Source organism: Furipterus horrens, unplaced genomic scaffold (genome assembly GCF_987537825.1).
Source record: "Furipterus horrens unplaced genomic scaffold, mFurHor1.1.pri manual_scaffold_15, whole genome shotgun sequence".
Lineage (NCBI taxonomy): Eukaryota > Metazoa > Chordata > Mammalia > Chiroptera > Furipteridae > Furipterus > Furipterus horrens.
The window spans coordinates 8,591,949-8,611,384 of NW_028327185.1; positions in this window are offsets into that span (position 1 = coordinate 8,591,949).

Genomic DNA, 19,436 nt, shown 5'->3' on the forward strand with positions numbered 1-19,436 from the left:
TGAGCTGCATGGAAGTCCAACAAACAAAGATATAAAGAAGAAATATTCATCCAGACAGGTAGGAGTGGTGGAGCCAGAGCGGAGAGGACACGGTGTGGTGGTGGCAGCAGTGGCAGGCCAGTGGAAAGTGTGGTCATACATTTTAAAAAGTCAGGAGGGACACCTGGAGAGCGTTCCCAGCTCCTCACCAGACTGCACGGCTCATGGTCCCAGCGCCAGGGAAAATCAAACCTCATTGCTTCTGACTATACAGACCAGTGGGGGTTGGGGTGGAGGCAGAAAGTGCTGATCTCTCAGCAGAGTCTGCTTGTTTAAAGCGCCCCCACGGTCCTAGAATGTCTGCAGACCCACCCACTCTGGGAACAACAGTCAGGGCAACAGTTAGAGAGGCACCAGTCCCATACAGAAGTGGGAGAAGTGCCTGGAAAAGGGATGAGTGCTGAGCAAGTGGCATTGTTCCCTCCAACACCCCTCCCCCACATACAGCGCCACAACATGATGAATCGGGTCGCCCTGTACTGACGAATCCCTAAGGCTCTGCCCCTTACAATGTAACAGGAGCAATAGCTCTACCTAAGACACAGAGGCAAACAAACACAGGAGCCTGTCAAGATGAGGAGACAGAGAAGTGTGGCCCAAAAGGGGGAACGGATCAAGTTTCCAGTGGGAAAACTAAATGACAAGGAGATGGCCAACCTCACAGATGAGGAGATAGCCAACCTAACAGATGCAGAGTTCAAAACACTGGTGATAAAGATGCTCACAGACTTGACAGATATGCTTAAGTATGGCAAATGCATAAGGGAAGAAGTGAAGGCTATGTTAAATGAAATGAAGGAAAATCCACATGAAACCAATGGTGAAGGGAAGGAAACCTGGGTTCAAATCAATGATTTGGAACATAAGGAAGAAAAAAAGTCAACTAGTACAGAATGAAGAAACAAGAATTTAAAAAAATGAGGAGAGACTTAGGAACCTCTGGGACAACTTTAAACATGCCAACATCCGAATCACAGGGTGCCAGAAGGAGAAGAGAAAAAGCAACAAATTGAAAGCCTATGTGAAAAAACAATGAAGGAAAACTTCCCAAATTTGGCAAAGGAAATACACATACAAATCCAGGAAGCACAGAGAGTCCCAAACAAGTTAACCCCAAGGAGGGCCACACCAAGATACATCATAATTAAAATGCCAAAGGTTAAAGATAAAGAGAGAATCTTAAAAACAACAAGAGAAAAGCAGTGAGTTAATTACAAAGGGGTGCCTATAAGACCATCAGCTGATTTCTCAAAAGAAACTTTGCAGGCAACAAGGGACTGGCAAGAAGTATTCAGTGTGATGAAAAGCAAGGACCTACAACCAAGATTACTCTATCCAGCAAAGCTATCATTGAGAAAGGAAGGGCAGATGAAGTGCTTCCAAGACAAGGTAAAGCTAAAAGAGTTTATTATCACCAAGCCATTATTATATGAAACATCAAAGTGGCTTACTTAAGAAAAAGAAGATCAAAACTATGAACATTAAAATGACAACAAACTCACAACTATCAACAACTCAATCTAAAAAATGAAAACAAAATTCAACTAAGCAAACCAGAATAGGAACAGAACCACAGGTATGGGGATCATTTGGAGGGGTATCAGCTGGGAAGGGGAAGGGGGAGAAATGGGGAAATGGTGCAGAGATTAAGAAGCATAATTGGTTGGTACAAAATAGACAGGGGGAAGTTAAGAATAATATAGGAAAGGGTGAAGCCAAAGAACTTTTATGCACAACCCATGGACATAAACTAAGGGGGTGGGATTGCTGGAAAGAAGCAGGGTACTGGGCAGAGGGGAGCAAAGGGGAAAAAATTAATTAAAGTGTAATTAATAAAATACACTTAAAAATAAATAAATAAAGATTCTTTCATAGGAATCTTACAAAACAGCAAATATTCTAGACCAAAGAAACTTTTTAAGTGATTTTGTAGATAGTACATGTTTTTATTCCTTGTTAAAAATAGTACATAATTTATATTCTGAGAAGGAACACAAGTAATTGCTTAAGGCAATAGACAAATGGCCATACTCTATAAATTCTTTCAATTTCACATCAACAAAAAAGAAATATTATCATATGATATTGTCAAAAGAGATGTTTTCTGTACCCATGGAGACTGGCGTGTAAGACAGAACAAACTGCCTTGTTCCTCTCACTCTGCATGTGGCCCCGTCCTTGGGTGGCCACCCTTGGCCACTGCCTGCCATGCTGCCAACACTGTAGGATAAAAGCTGTACGCACAAGATGTCAGTGGGAAGTCCTGAGGGGTAGAATATGTAACCAGCTTGGATGCTAAGTCAAAATTCAGTCTGTCCTTACCTCACTGGTTTGCAGAGTCAAGGTTTGAACATCATACACTTTCTCGTATTTATTTGGGTCTGTTTCTAGACTGTTCTATGGCTGTCTGGTCTTCTGCCAGTGCCTATTGTCTTCATTATGGTGGCTTTATCATATATTTTACTGCTAAGTAGAATTACTGCCTGGGCTGTGGGAGTGTTGGTGTTCCTGTTAAGAAAATGAAAAAACTCAGGGCCACAGCCACCCTAGGCACAGCACGTTGAGTATGTTCAGATATCTTCTGTTAAAACTGGATATTTATCTTATGAATATGAATATAATATAATATAGCCAGGTGTGTTTTTGCTAAATTGGTAAGCAATCACAAATGCAATTAAGCCCACAAATTCAAGGATGTTGCACTCACATGACATTAATAATATGCACTAAGTGTCCAGATCAAAGGGAAGAGCCATGGGATCGTTTCAGTAAATGATGAAAGGAAAGGGCATTTGATTTAGTGCCACATCCATTCCGGATTTAAAAAAATATCTCGTAAACTGCTGTGATTAAAGGTACACATCTCAGACTAACAGTCAATGCCGATGCAATGCGACAAGAGAGAACTAAGTGACTCACAGATATTGAAAAGAGAAAGAGGATACTTTTCTGCAGATGATCTTATTCTATGCTCAGGAAATACAACAAAATAAAAAGAAAAAATACAAAATTATTTAAGAAGCAGATACTATTGCTTTGGGTGTTCTGGTTTGTTCATTTCTTTTATAGCTTTATCGATCTCTTCCTTTGGCCTACCTTAGGTTTAATTTCTTTTTCTTTCTTTCTTTTTTTTTTTTTTTGCCTTTTTTCAGACTTGTTACATGAATCACGTTGCTTTCTCCTTTATTACTTTACAATGTCAGTGTTTGAGCTCTGAATTTCCTGTGAGAAAAGCTCTAGATGTAATCTGTGTTTACCACATCTCATCAATTCTAACACACGCCCCCCACCCCCAAATTTTAACCTCTCTGAGAAATTTATCTTATCATATCCGTGGCATTTTACCATCCCAGCGGCCAGCAAACAGCTGTGATGTGCTTGCCACTGCACAGATTTGATCACATGGGTTTGCATTTTTACTACTACACTCGAGAGGTGAGTGTCGTTGGAAAATGCCACGTGATATGTCTTCAGAAATTTTCCTATAATTTGGCAATGACATAAAGTTATTCTGGATGCAGAAATGCATGGAAGCAGATCAGCAGAAAACACGTGTATGTTAGTAACATACATTTTTCTATTAGACAAACTACAGCTCTGTATATTTTTACGAAGCAGCTACCAAATATTTTACTAGCTCCCAGGAAAAAATACATCCCCAAGTAGATGAAGCTGTGCTATTGTACATATTGTTCCCAAGATGCATGAAAAAGGATTGCCCATCACACACTAAGCAAACCAGCTGAAGCAAGAAGAAGCTGCCAAATCCCTTGGAACAGATAGAAGAAATTTCATAGCAGCAAGAACTGCTACGTCTCGTACGTGCGTAACACGGGAGCACGGCCAGCGCATCAGCTACCAATTCGACCGAGACTTCCTGCTGATTTTGAACTGAAACTGCTTAAATTCATTACGTAGACGCCATTGAGAAAAGCAGTAAAGCCGTGATCACATCAGACATACTGATGAAACAGGAGTCTGCTCTGTCACGGCTCTCCAGCGGACCGAGGATGCTAACGGTGATGAAGAGATTAGTCTTTATCAGGAACACAGGCTACCCAAGCAGCCCCCGTTGCTTTAGGACGTCCTGCAGGACTCCGACTAGCCGAACGCTGCTACGATATTTATAGTTACGAACCGTAGAACATTACCGGAGAGTGAGGTGGTTCTCAAAGACATCATCAGGCGATTTGCACAGAAAAGTGGGTGAATCTGTGGTTGAGCTGGTGGAGGACTGGTTAAGTGCTGCTGGGAAAGAAGTGCGGTGAATCTTCAAGGGTAAGTAGGAGTTTCCCAGGAGGATGAAACAGGCGAAGTCCTTACGAACCAGAGGAAGCGCAAAGCAAAGGTGCAGAAGCGCTAAACTCACCTGGAGAAAGATTCAGCTTGGAAAGGAGCTTCGGCATGGCCGGGGACAGGTCCGTTTGGCTGAGTCATTGCACATCGCGTCATCGCGTAGAGATCTTGGTGGCGGAGGCCTGCTTAGATCACGCTGTCTGAGGTTCTGCCTACTTCCACTTTGTTTCTCTTGTTCTCCCCTGTGCCTGTCACACAGCTTATTGGTCATCGAACCAAAGTTTTTGAGTTGAAAATATGATTATATGATTCTTGCAGCTTTAACATTGTCCTGCGGAATGCTGAACACTGATGAGGCCTCGATACACCTACTGAGGGGTGGGCTTATTGGCCAAAAATGTTCATGAGCTTAGTTGGCATGACTCCGTGCCAGCCATCATCTGTACTATATGTCTTTCTTCTCCATATTATTTGCTTTTCCCACCATAGAGATATGCTCCCTGGGGTCCCTCCATGGTGCCATGGCCTTTTCCACATTCCATATCACCTTGACCTTTGCTTGTCCCCTCTCCGTGTCATTTCATCCAAATATATGCAGCCATGAGGAGTTACAGTAGTAGCGCCAAATGTGATATGACATTTCCTCAAAGCAGTGGCTCTTTGGGGATAAGCTCACCTCGGTTTGGGGGAAGAAATGATCCTATATTTCATCTATATAAAATGAAACAGTATCATCATTTTGTGGGATCTTATTTTAGGCCTTCTTCCTATTGGCAAAAGCCAAGGAGGTTACCCCTTCTCCCCATCATCACCACATACATGAAAAGACATAAACAAAACACAGTTCAGTCTTTGGCTCAGGGATTAAGTTGACGCTTTTACATCAATAGGAGGAAAACATTTGAGATGTACATTACAAATATCCACGATTGGATCATTTCTCTTTTGAGCTGGGCATTTGCAGTCTATCCAACACAAGATTAAAGATTTATGACTGAATGGGAGAGCACTGGAATGGAGAGATACAGGCAGACAGACAGACAGGTGGGCATGCCAACAGACAACATCCACTTCAGAAAACATACTCCTTATTTGCTTCAAACAGAAATCTTACTTGTTTAACAGTAAACACAGGCCCCCCCCCAAAAAAAAAAAAAAAAAAAACTTCCATTTTTTTCTCGATGTATATTACTATCAAGACAACCTGCGGTGCCTGTTTTAAGAGAATGCTCTATTTCACAGAGCTAGGGTTGATTACCAGCTTGTGCCAAGCAAGGAGAGACACTGAATATTGTGACCCCAATTTACCATGTCACTAATTTGGCAACAGGGGTTGTTCTTAATGGAGTGAAAGGAAGACACAATTTTTCTTCTGTCTTTAGAGCCAATTTTTTTTTTCTTCTTAAAAGAGAAGCAATGTCACAAATTTCATTACTATAATATAGACTGTCAGAGCTGTCAGGGACAATAAAAGGTATCTAGTCCAATACCCTCATTTTATAGAGGAGAAAAAATAAATAACTGAGTTAGTCCAGACTTTACAGCAAGCTGGCAGCAACGCCAGAAGGGAACCCAGGTTCTCGCATTCTGTGACTGCTCTGCGCAACACGTCTTATGAACCAGGTGATATCCATTAGAGGCCTCTGAGTTGCCCCTGCAGCCACAGCCTGGGTTGCCATCAAGTTCAAGAATGCTTAGGGTCTCTCTTTCTGCAGGCTCATTGACTTAGGAACTACAAATAAAAAATAGTGGAGTAAGTGTCGTTTGGAGAGATTCATAATTAAATCTGAGCAATGGAAACTTTTATCACTGCATGATGGCCATCTAATCAATAATTCCGAGAGGTGACCCGTGCCTGCAGGCATCAACTCATTCCCCAGAAAAGGAAACTGAGGCATGAGCAAAAGCCTCACAATCACGTTGCTGGAGAAGAAATAGCTCTAGAGCCAAGGCGTCCCTTTCCTGGGCCACGTTCTGCAGCCCAAAGCTTGTGTAATTCTGTAAAGTGTTCATGATTCAGCGAAGACACAGGCCCAATCAATAAATAATATGGAGAGCTGAGAGACTGAGGTCTCTCAGCAGCTTTCCCAAGATCTATTAAAAGTAATTTCAGTCCCCTTTGAATTGCAGTCCTTTTTCTCTTAGCTCTGCCAGAGGTTTTTATTTTATTTGTTCTTGCATTTTGGATGGCCTCTTTGTTGGCTGCGGGGTGGATTTGATTATCTCATTTCCCTCGGTCCTTTCCTGCCTGTGTCTGTGATGGGAGTGGGTTAGAAATGGATTCCAAACTCGCTGTCTTATTGGGAGGGAGGAGGACTCAGAACAACCTCCATCTGGGTCCTCCCCAGTGGGCCAAAGGCCTGCATCTCCATCTGGGCGAGTCCCCATGAACCTGGGGCTCCCATGTTCTGGCTTTGCTCCAGCCATGCTCGCTACGTCATTTGCTGTAGGCCACAGGATGCTGTCAACCTGGGCAGGTGCTTTTCAGGTGTGTTATCCAGCAAGGTCTGTCCAGAAGGTATCCAGCCATGTACTATGAAAAATAGAGACATTGATTGAAGAAGATACAAGATACTACAAGAAACATTGTACACAGGACTATGACGCCTCTGTCCCTTTCAAAGTAGGCACCTCGGGACCTCACGCAGTTCTCCCATTCACCATCAGCTGCCCCATTATATTTCCCTGAATCTCACTGATGATCTGAAATCTCTTCCCCTTCAAAGGTGATTTTAGTATTGGGAAGAGCCAGAAGTCGCAGGGCACCAAGTCTGGGGTGTAGGGGTGCTTAATCACCAGGGTGGTTTGATATTTCACCAAAAAACTCTGCATGAGACATGATTTATGAGCAGGCATGTTGTCCTGATGAAGCTGCCAATCACCAGGTGTCCAGAGCTGCAGCCTCTGGATCATCTGAATAGTTTCCATGGAGGAATGTTCAAACTTCTTTAACTTCACCTTGTCTGGTAAGCATTTCATCTGCCCTTCCATTCCAAATGATAGCTTTGCTGGATAGAGTAGTCCTGGTTGCAGGTTGCCTTTCATCACATTGAATACTGCTTGCCAGTCCCTTCCTGCCTGCAAAGTGTCCTCTGAAAAAACAGCTGATAGTCCTATAGGCACCCCACTGTAGGCAACTCTCCGCCTCTCTCTTGCTGCCCCCAGGGCTCTCTCTTTATCTTTCACTTTTGGCATCTCAGTCATGATGCGTCCTGGTGTGGTCCCCTCTGGATCCAGCTCGCCCGGGACCCTCTGTGCTTCCCGGACCTGAGTGTCCATCTCCTTCACAAAATTTGGTAAGTTTTCCTCATTTTTTTCAATTCTTGTTTCCTCATTTTGCACTGGTTCACTGTTTTTTTCTTCCTTATGTTCCAAATCATTGATTTGAACCCTGGTTTCCTTCCCTTCACCATTGGTTTTGTGTGGATTTTCCTTTGTTTCACTTAACATAGTCTTCACTTCTTCTCTTATGCATTTGCCATACTCAGGCATATCTGTCAAGCCTGTGAGCATCTTTATCACCAGTGTTTTGAATTCTGTGTCTGTTAGGTTGTCTCTCTCCTCATCTGTGAGGTTGGCTATCTCCTCGTCGCTTAGTTCTCCCACTGGAACCTTGGTCCCCTCCCCCTTTTGGGCCATACTTCTCTGTCTCCTCATTCTGACAGGCTCCTGTGTGTGTTTGCCTCTGCATCCCAGGTGGAGCTGTTGTTCCTGTTATGTTGTAAGGGGCGGAGCCTTAGGGATTCACCAGTACAGGGCAACCTATTTCACCACATTGTGGCGCTGTACGTGGGGGAGGGATCTGAGAGGGAACAATGCTGTCCAGCACTCGCCCTTTTTCCAGGCACTTCTCCCACTTCTGCACAGGACTGGTGCCCCGCTAGCTGCTGCCCTGGCAGTTGTTCCCAAAGTGGGTGGGTCTGTGGATGTTCTAGGACGGTGGGGGCCCTTTAAACAAGTAGACTCTGCTGAGAGACCGGCAGTTTCTGCCTCTGCCCCAACCCCCACTGGTTTGCACAGTCAAAAGCAATGAGGCTTGATTTTCCCAGGTGCTGGGACTGTGAGCTTCGAGGTCCGGTGAGGAGCTGGGAGCGCTCCCCAGGTGTCCCTCCCGACTTTTTAAAATGTGTGACTGCACTTTCCACTGGCCTGCCACTGCCACCGCTGCTGCCACCACCACACAGCGTCCTCTCCACCCCAGCTCCGTCCCTCCTACCTGTCTAGGTAAGTATTTCTTCTTTATATCTTTGTTTGCTGGACTTCCGTGCAGTTTGATTTTCTGGAACTTCTGGTTGTCCCTAGTTTTGAGGTAATTGTATTCCTCCTTGGTTGTGGAGGGAGACGCAGCGTGTCTGTCTACACCTTCATCTTGGCCAGAAGTCGTCTAAAATGAAAACAAATTCTTTCTGAACAGCGGGCCTAATTTTGGTTCACAGAGACAAGTATTAAGCAGAGCTATATAATCCCTACCTGCCATAATGAAACCTGTCAGGTACATGTACACCTTGTAAAGGATTGAATAGACTGTCCCAGCTTGTGTGTCTGGACAGCTTCTTGTTATCGGGTAACCAGTGCAGGCTCAGCATAGACCCTGCCACGTGGCCCCGGGGAGGTAAAGTCAACTAAGATCATGGTCAGAGAGCACTGGCTGCCCATTCCAATCACTCGGGGAGCTTTTCAAAAATAGTGCTTCCTGGGGCTATTAAATCAAAATGTCTAAAGACGAGGCTTGGGTGCTGATGTTTCTAAGAAGCTCCCTTAGATCACTTGAATGTGCAGTCAGGAATGGAAATCAGTATTTTAAAAGGGAGTGAAAAAAAGATCTGTCATTTGACACCTTTTGAAACATAATATACCTGGTGACATGAAACCATTTTTAAAAGAGCAGGAAACATGAGCTCTGTCTTGAGAAGGGGAAGAAGCATTGTAAAAATTGAGTTAAAGAAATAAATGTCTAACTCCAGAATTTCCTCTCCTGATTTGACGGCACAGCCAGGCCAATAACCACGAGGAGCTCACACACCAGCCAACACAGCTTCAAAAATGCTGGCTGAGTGGGACACGTTTCTTGATTTCCTATTTTCTTCCCAACATATGTCATATGTCTTTGCCCCCCTGAAAGAGCTGAGAGTCTGCCTCTCGTTGTTTGTGGATTCCTTACATGTTTCCACCTTTCAGCCATCTAATTCCTTCTGGACTAATACTACCTGCCCTGGTAAAGAACCTATGTCTCTGCTTCCTTCAAAACCTGGTCTAAGTGCCTCCTCCAGGGAGCCCTCCCTGATAAACAACATGCATGCTTACATGTTGCCTGGAGCCTCACTACTCAGTGTGCTCTGTGGAACAGTGACATCAATCCACCCAGGAGCCTGTGAGAAATGCAGACTCTCAGGCCCTGTCCCGGACCAAATCTATCAGATTTGGCATTGTGAAAAGACCCCTCGGTGACCCAGGATACACTGGGTTCTTCTTTCTTTCTTTCTTTCTTTCTTTCTTTCTTTCTTTCTTTCTTTCTTTTTCTTCCTTTCTTCCTTCCTTCCTTCCTTCCTTCCTTCCTTCCTTCCTTCCTTCCTTCCTTCCTCCCTTCCTCCCTTCCTCCCTTCTTTTCCTTCCTTCCTTCCTTCCTTCCTTCCTTCCTTCCTTCCTTCCTTCCTTCCTTCCTTCCTTCCTTCCTTTCTTTCCCTTCTCTCTCTCTTCCTTCCTTCCTTTCTTTTAGCATATTCAATAAAATATAATTTAAAAAAAGAAAGAAATTTACCATGTAACCACTTTAAAGTGTAAAGCTCAGTAGTACTAAGCACACTCACATTGTTACACAACCATCACCACAGCCCCTTCCAGAACACTTTGCGTCTTGCAAAATGGAATCAGACACTGTGGCTTTTGCATCTGGCTTCCTTCACTCAGTGCGATGTCTTCCAGGTTCTTCCACACTGGAGCCCGTGCCAGTCCTGACACGGACTCACTCCTTGACCAGAGTCTACTCAGGCTCGCCTGGCCTTTCCCGCTCTCTCCACTTCTGAGCTTCTGCGTTCGTTTCTGCCTTGGCCAAGGCTGAGTGCTGGGCTGGGCTGGGGCCCCGCCCTCCAGCTCATCGGCTTTACTTCTCTTAGGGATCGCAGTCCCTAGTTCTCCTTGTCTGGTGTCTGAACACGTGGTATTCGTATCTTAGCACCAGCATTGTTGCTCTTCCAACTTCCTTCAACCCCACCTTACTCTCCTGTGTTTATTGGGATGTTAACACCAGGCACCATTAAAATGGTTACATAAGTATCCTTCCTCGTCTGAAGGGAGAGGTGTTCAGAGAGAGAATGTGAATAAAATGAGAACAAAGATGCAGGCATATTTGGCAATATTCACACTGGTTAGGGATATCGGGTAACGACCTCAGGAAAGAAAACAACGTACAATTTGATTAGGCTGTATACAAATAATACTAACTATAGTTATTTACATAAACTGCTTAGCATAATTTTGAGGCAGTGTTTAACTATGGATTGGGTGAACTTGTGTGGATTGATGTGTCTCTCAGTAACTTGACCCTCTACTGCTCAGCCTTTGGGTGCGTTGCCCTTGGCCCTTGGATGAGAAGGCTCAGAAGCAGGAACCATGTTCATTAGGTGAAGACTCATTCATGTCTCCTCCACCTTTCTCATTCTAAGATTTCATATTAGAAAAGCAAAATAAAACATAAAACATAGGATCTACAGCAAGATTGTCAATAGAAGTATCTTTTATGTTGAAAGAATTGTTCTTTCTCTATGTTTCTGTTTATTAGACCCATTGGTTTATCCTTAACAATCCAACCAATTTTGCAAAGTTTCAGAGGTATATTTTCCACCATCCACTGGCCTTTTTCAAAATGACTTTTTCACAAGCAGAAAGCCTCAAATAAAAGGAGAAAACCCCTAGAGGAAAATCGTGTTTCAAGAATTCATGTAGCATTGCAGAGTCTTGGAAACAAGAAATGTACGCTGAATTACTTGCTCTTGGATAAAGAGCCTGTTGAATTGCCCACTGTGTGCCCCCTCTTGATAGATATTATACATGTAAACTTCCATACTGGGTTTAGGTACCTAAAAGTGGAGGCTGCAGACTGAGAAGTTTCCTGTGACAATGAAAAGGGACACCATGCATAGTATTAACTGGTAACATCATATGAAGTGAAACTGGTGTTAGCCATTTGGTAACTAAGAAAACGACGACTTGGTTTATCAGGGAATTAAAGCAGTGGCACGTCACTCCCTCCTGGCTTCCCCTTTGGCTACCCCCCCTTCTCCTCCACAGTAAGTGTTTGGGTGGGCAGGACCTGGTAAAATTACAAGCAGGTGCAGCCAGTCATGGGCAGATGCCAGATGGCAGGACGGCAGCTTTAAAGGCAAGAGCTGAGGCACGTGGAGAACAGGCCCAGGTGAGAGAAATGAGGCTGGCCCGCTCAGCAGTGGTCTGCCTACAGCAAAGGCAAGGGGAGGCGCAGGGTACGGCATGCGGGGGGTCAGTGCAGAGGAGGGGAGGGTTATGCAGGCAGAGGGAAGGGCAGCCTCGGAGGTCATTAGACATATTGACAGATACCGCTGGTGATGCCCATAATTGTGAAAAACAAACCCAGAAACATCCCTAATATCTAAAATGCTCCCTATTTTAGTAAACATAACATACATTCACAAGCTGGTGTATGGTTTAATCATTAAAAATGATCAGTAAAACTAATAACGTGAGATATACCTTTGATATCATGTTAAGAACCCAGAGTAATTCCATAAATGTAGCATGAAGACAACTATATAAAAAAATGTCTAGAAAACATGTGTTAGGAAAGAAACTAAAATACTTCTACTGGAAGTAAAAGGTAATTTTTTAAATTTCTATATTTTCAAAAGCATGCCAATGAGCATATATAATATTTATAATGAAAACTGTGGGTGAGCACAGGCTTCTCAAGAGCATGGGTTCCTCTTATTTTCTTCTCTTAAAGCACATACCTCTCCAGGCCTGGGGACAACGTCTCTCAACGGCCATCAGAGAAAACTGGAATGAGTGAGGTGACACAGAGGACAGTCTCTTGTTCCCTCATAAGACTTGAGAACTCACTTCGGGACATTCATAATACATGTTTGATTACACTTGACCCTCCTATTCTCCCATGATGCACACTAACTTTGGATATATACATTCTGATGGTGTAAAGTTGAACCATTAGGAATAATGAGTGGAGTGTACTTAGTTCTCCTTCAACCTCTATGTTCTAAAATGATGACTTAACTATTAAGAATGACCACCAACAAAGTCCATAGAGACTTAATTAAATAGGGTCAGCCAGTGGTACAGCCCAATAGGGAAGCGAGTAAATGTTAGGACACAGGGCAGTGAATCTGCCTGTCAGATGTCTGATGTTCAAGTTTCTTGGGATTACAAACATTTTTGAGCCACTTTCCAAGTGAGACCTTTGGAAGGTGTAAATACCACGAACCCCTTGGGCCAAGTTTAAGCAATACAAGAGAACAAATAGTATTGTAAGGATTCCATGGTAGCTCAGGGAAGCCAGGAAATAATAAACCAGCCCTGAGGACAGAAATGAGGATCAGAAAGTTGTAAGATACCCAGGCAATAATCTCCACCCCTCTGGACTCTGTTCTTTCAGAATATCTGCTGTCATTGTTTTTGTCCCCCATGTCACAGACACCACCATCTCCTAAACTGACAGAGCACGTGTCTACTTACCCAGAGAGAAACTGGTCTCATCTCTTACCTAATTCTAAATGCCTGGAGCTGTGACTCAACATAGCCCCCCTTGCTCAATTCCCCATTCCCCATCCAGTGACCAGTGACCCGAAGTATAATTACAAGTTCCAGATAGCTCCTGGGCTCATAGCGCTCTCACTGTGTGAGTTGGGAAAAAAGGCAGCCCCCAGAAAATCGTGCATGTGTCGCGAGGCACAGAGATGGCCAAACCAACCCAGTAAGTGACCACAGAGCTTTCAAATAAGAGTTTACTGTTTGTATATTCCACATCGCTCTCCCCAGTGTTACTTACAAGCTAAACCTTGTTCGCGCAGCATTGGGTTGGAAAGTCCTTCTCTGATTGGCCCTCACTGGCTGCCATAATCTGAAGTGCAGTTGCCAGGGGGTCCTTGTGAACCAATTATTTATCTGTGTTTGATACCCCTTATATGCTCTTGCTGTTTAGAGCTTTATTTAGGCAATAGAAGCGAATGCTAGAAATAACTCCAAGCACGCTATAAAATGAGAATAGTGGGAAGGACAAAAAGCTCACCTAGGGAATCTATAGAGACCACCCAATAACAGCCTTCAGGCCCTACTCAAGCCATCCCCAAAAAACAGTAAGCATTGGGCAGAAACATGAATGCTTGGAAATGTCCTGTGTCTTTCTATGACACGCGCCCTTTGAATTAGAGCAGCCTGGTAGTTCATCCTGTAATTATTTCACACCCACTCATGTGTGGCCCCTACCCACATTTTCCACGGCACATTCTTTTTTCTAATTAAGCTGGAAGAACCCATTGGCAATCAAGTCATAGGTGACTGCTAATCAATACTAGCACTATGGACAGTTACCGGCCAGAAGGTAGGGTAGTGGATCATTTGTCTTTTCCCTTCCTGAATCCCCCATGTTTCAATCTGTCTCCATCCAGCCAACAGATTCCATCCTTGCTACACAAACACCAAAGAGTTCAACCTAAATGGAAGATAAAATGGGGCAGTGTCCCTTTTGGGGGGCCAAACAGCTTTTGACATCTCTCCCAAATGGCTCAAGGCCTTTTGGCAAAGGGTGTTTTGTATTCAAAAATCATCGGCATGGTAGTAGCCTCCTCTGGGGTCCCAATAATTGTGTGTAGTAGTCTTCCTCACTTCCTGTTGGGAACAGCTGGGAGCGGCCGTTTATTTAGTAACGGCCCCACTCTGCAGCTGCTCCCAGCCGGCCACTGGGAGGTCCCTGGGATTTTAAGGTTGGAACAATGGAGCCTGTCTGCTGTCATGTCTGTTGAAATAGCTGGGTTTACCTGCAAGGAATAGACACTTGTTTCTGTTATCCTACGTTATTAAGAGTTGTTAACAAGGTGAGTGTGCTCCCCACCGTCACACCCCTGCCAATGATAAAATAATCAACAATAACCCCTGAACTGTCTTGGTAACATGTGTTTACTACTATCTCTTAGGGCTGATACATGCTTGGTGTGGGGAAGGAGGCCTGTTAGGAGACTGAGGACCGAAGTGACAGTGACATTTGCCTTCCTTCACCTTCTGTTTCAGAAAAACAGCAGTTAAGAAATGTAAAACAAACCTAGGATCTAATTTGATGTCGTGAATGATTCAACCAGATGTCTCTCTGGGGACATAGGCAACTTTGTACATTCCTTTGTGAGGGTTTTATCAACTCCACCTTTTGCCTATAAATACAAGAGTACATTTGGGAGCAGCGTGGGCTCTATTTGCTCCAGGGAGCATGGCCGAGGCCCTCTTCTCTCAGTCATCCCCTGTACAGAATTCACCAGGAAGCTCCATCTTTGGAACTTGTCTTTTTCTCTGCAATGTGAAGACTGCCTTGTGGGTGTTCTGTGAAAGTTAAATAAAAGTTTACACATATAGTTATATATCATATATATTCGTCGGCAGCCGTCCGTCTCGAGAGACGATGGTGTAGCTTCTTAAGAGTCTATCTGCACCGCCGAGAATGGCTGTGCAGTCCGACTCGGGAGTGACACGGTATCTGTCTCCTCCCGTGTTGAATCGACATCTTGCGATGACGCTGGAGTGTCCTCTCCAGTGAAGCTGAAGCTACAGAGCCTGGGCAGGGTGATATGGAGGGTCTGCTGTTGCCCATGCAGCAGACCCCCCCTCTCTTCGCAGCTGAAGGGTCCAAGGGAAAGACGGAGTCAATACAGCTTGGCTTTAGGTGCGCCGCAGGAGTTGCCGGTGTTGACTACAACGTCAAACCGCCTTAGGGACTCCGGCTCCGGATTTTCTGTCGGGGTTTACTCCCTTAGCCTTTCCCCTGAAGAGGTATGCCGCAAGGCAGCGGCGGTTTTTTGGAGTCAGAGTTTTCCTTCTCTGATCATATATATTAATATGTGATATAACATTAATATATAATATTTTTTAAAAAATGTTTTACTTTATTTTTAAATAATGAAAAACATAAAATATATATGAAGGTAGGAAGAATGGCATACCATGTAATCATCAACCATTATCTAACAATTATCAATCAACCTGTGAACAGCCTTGTTCATCTATCTTACTCTTGTTATTGACTCCATAATTATTTTCAAGCTATTATTAGACATCATGTTACCTCAAAAGTGATCAGGTGTGGGTTTTTTGTTTTGTTTTGTTTTAATTTCAGTGTCATTAGTCCATAGATTTAAATATACTTGAGTTATTTACAATATTGTTTTTATATAAACATCTAACAGTGCCTGGAACCTAATAGTTGCTCAACAAATCTTACTTATAATCTTCCTTTCTTCTACGTAGCTCTTCCTCTTTTGCTTCTGCACTGCAGAGGTAGTCGGTTATAAAAGACAGTGGATCGGGTTTAATGGTCTGGAATTTGAGGGCGCCTGACTTCTGAATGACTAGCACATACGAGGGGCTTCCTGAATGGCTGGGGAGGGAAAGGAGCAGGAAGGAGGGAGGCAGTCTGGTCCAGGTGTGACTTTATGAACCCCATGTTCTGGAAGGTTTATCTCCTTCTCTGCCAGGGAAAGTATACATTAGCTTCACCTTGTGAAATCAGCATTGTTTTTTCTTCTTCCTCTGCGCACTTTGCTGACTAGAGCTCTTTAAGTGTATGATCTTACTTAATGCACACAACAGGCCTCAAGTCACAGAGACTGAAACCCCAATTTGTCTGATTCCAGAGTCTTCTCTTTCCATGGTACCACCCCGCCCATAATTAAGAGGTTATACTTCTCTAACAAGGAAACAAGAATCTTCCAGAACCATCAGAGAACAGATTCCTTTTCGTTTGTTTGGTTGGTTATTTGTCTCAGATCTGTCAGGTCCTAACCAGGTGACCCTGGGGTGCTCACAAACTGTTACTTGCTGAACCTCAACTTCCTCTTGAGATAATGCCTGTGAACCTCACAAGATTCCTGGGAAGGTCTAATAGAATGGATTGTAAAGGAAAAGAAGCTTTGTAAATTGGAAAGCTTTAAATACGTGAAAACCTATCAGTGGTACCTTATACTAAGGTGTACGTGACTGATATCAGATCCTACACTGAGCAGAGACAGAAAGGGCAGAGCAAGGAGAACTGGACACAGTAAAATATTTACACAGAGAGGTAAGAGGGCACAAGAACATTCTGGGGACATCTGAAGGACATATTTCAGCTACTTCGTAGCTTTTGGGAGCTAATCTTGCCCAGGCCCAGTGTGGTCTTCTTCACTCTTCCACACCCTGTTTCCATGTTAACCTAAGATTCCAGAATCCACAGACGGCTCTTCACCCCCAAACACACATATCCATCCCCGGGGAAGAGATCCTTCCCGCGCCAAATATGTCCAAAACCAGCAGCCCCAAAGCTGGCTGTGGGCTGGCTGAGTTCAGGGCTATTCTGGGGCAGCCAGTGTGCATGCTGATAGGGGAGGATTAATGAGACAGTCAGCTCACCCATGGCAATTAGCAACAACACTGGAACTATTCTGGGGCTATTTCTATGCAGGGAACTTGAAGTGCTCACAGCTTTCCTCGCTGAGAGACCCGGCGGCAATGAGGGCCGTGTTAAATATAGGAGAAGCGGCCCAGAGCAGCCCCATCTGTGCGGGCTCTGAGCATACGCAGTTCAACAGCAGTAAAAGTGGGGGTCGGGGTGGGGGTGGGGGGCATTAGCTCCCACCTGGAGGATCTGGGTGTCGCTTACCTAAAGCTGAATAAGTGCCCCCAGCCTCTTAGCCCCACCCAGGCCGTCAGATCCAACACGGGGTGGAAAATCACATCCGCCCCAGGAAAGCTTCCTGGCATTTATGGGCCTGGGTTCAAAGCCACAGGTTTGCCACCAGCCCATTAAAAAGGACAGCTCAGCTTACGACGGAGGCAGCGCCGTCTGTGAGTCTACACCTTACACTTGGCAAGAACAACTTAAAAAAAATAATGTTTCTTTCCCCATGATATTGCTCAGGAGCTGAGAAAAATAAATAAATAAAGGGTCTTTTCTCCATCCCACACATGTTACTGCCAACTCTACTTTCTAGGAATTGGTTGGAGGATAAAATCAGACCCCATGGCAGAGCCCACAGTAGGTTCCAGAGGAAGCCAGTTGTCTTCCATGGTAATTGCCTCTTTGTGGACTGCGTCCTCGGGGACTCGCTCCTCCAAGTGTGGTGCCCGGATCAGCAGCTTCGCCCCCCGAAAGTGTGGTAGGGATGTGGAGTCTGGGGCCTCTGATGTTCTGAATCAGAACTTGCCTTCGAACAAGGTACCCAGGACATCGGCGTGAACATTCAAGCTTGAGAAATGCCCTCCAGGAAGCTCCCTGCCTTGTGTCTGGGAGGGGAGTGAGTAAGAGCAAGTTTGCCCTGGCCAGGTGGCTCAGCTGATTGGAGCACTGTCCAGATGGGTCAAGGTTGCAGGTTCGATACCCCAGTCGGGGCACATGCAAGAGTTGACCAATGGATACATGATTGAGTGGAACAACAAATCTCTCCCTCTCTCCCTCCCTTTCTCTCTCAAATCAATAAAAACATATCCTCAGGTGAGGATTAAGAAAGAAAAAAGAACCAACAGGCAAAGAAGTGGGTGAGGTACTGGCTGGGATGATGGTGGCTGTCAAGGTGAAATTCGATTACCACTATACTCGAGGTGAAAGAAGAAGTATGTCTGAACAAAGGGCACTTCTTATACTTTCATGTCCCACAAACTAGGCGGGTTAAAACAGCAGAATTTTGCTCTCTTACAGTGTGGAAGCTAGAAATCCAAAATCAAGGTGTTAGCCTCCCTTTTGGGGGCTCTGAGGGAGAACCTGTTCTGTGACTCCCTCCCAGCTTCTGGGGACATCCAGCAACCTTCGGTGTCCTTGGCTTGTGGCCGCATCACTCCAATTTCTGCCTCCCTCATCATGTGGCCATCATCTCTTTGTGAGTCCAATTTTTCCTCTTTCTTCCAGAAACCGGAATTGGATAAGGGCCCATCCTACTCCAATATGAGCTCTTTAAAACTTTATTGTATCTGCAAAAATCCTGTTTTCAAATAAGATCATATTTACAAGGTCTGGGGTATAACATTTTAAAAACATCTTTTTTTTTTTTTTTTTTGGCAAACACAATTCAGTCTGTATTAGCCTCGTATTTCATGTACTTCAATTACAGGCTAGCCAAGGGAGAGTGGATCTCAGCCAAAGGGGGAATGAAACCACCAAGAATGGATAATGTAGCATTGGGGGGGGGGGGGGCGCTATGTATCTTCTCTTTAGAGGGAGCGTTTGTGTGTTTTCAACCAGCGAAGTGATAGTTGTATCTTATTAGGTGAAAACATCATTTTCTAATGCCTCTTGGAAAGTTACGTATGGCTCAGAGGAGTGGAGCTAGATGCCAAGCTGGCAAGGGTGGACGTGCTGTTTGGAACAGCGTCAGAAACTGCGGTTTGCAGAGTTCTCCTTCCTGTCTCACGCTAGACTGAGGGGAGCCTTAGGAGAAACGTGCATCAGATGTGCAAGGCGTCCAGGAAGCGGTAGCCGTTATGCCCCGAACTGGGCACCAGGCACCCTTGCAGTGAGGGCACCCGTGCGCTGGCCCGGCCGCTCACCTGGACTCGGGGCTCAGCGGGGACTGCAGTTCTGACTGCAGCTCCGGGAGCTCCCTGCAGAACTCCTCCCTTGATTTCGCAAGGCCTGCTCCAGGTCCATGTTCAGCTCTGTAGCAAGGGCACGAGATCCTTCTCCAAAGCCACCCCCACCGAGGCGGGTGGGTCGGTAAAGGCAAGCATGGATTCTAGCTTCTCCTCCTAATCCCATTCTTCCTTGTGCCCCTCCACTGCCCACCCAGCTTTTCTCCCTGGGCGCCCTGCTGAGCTCCAGAGACTGCAGCCCATCCTCAGACACGGAGGCAGACACACTTCCATGGACTTCCTCTCTGGGTCCC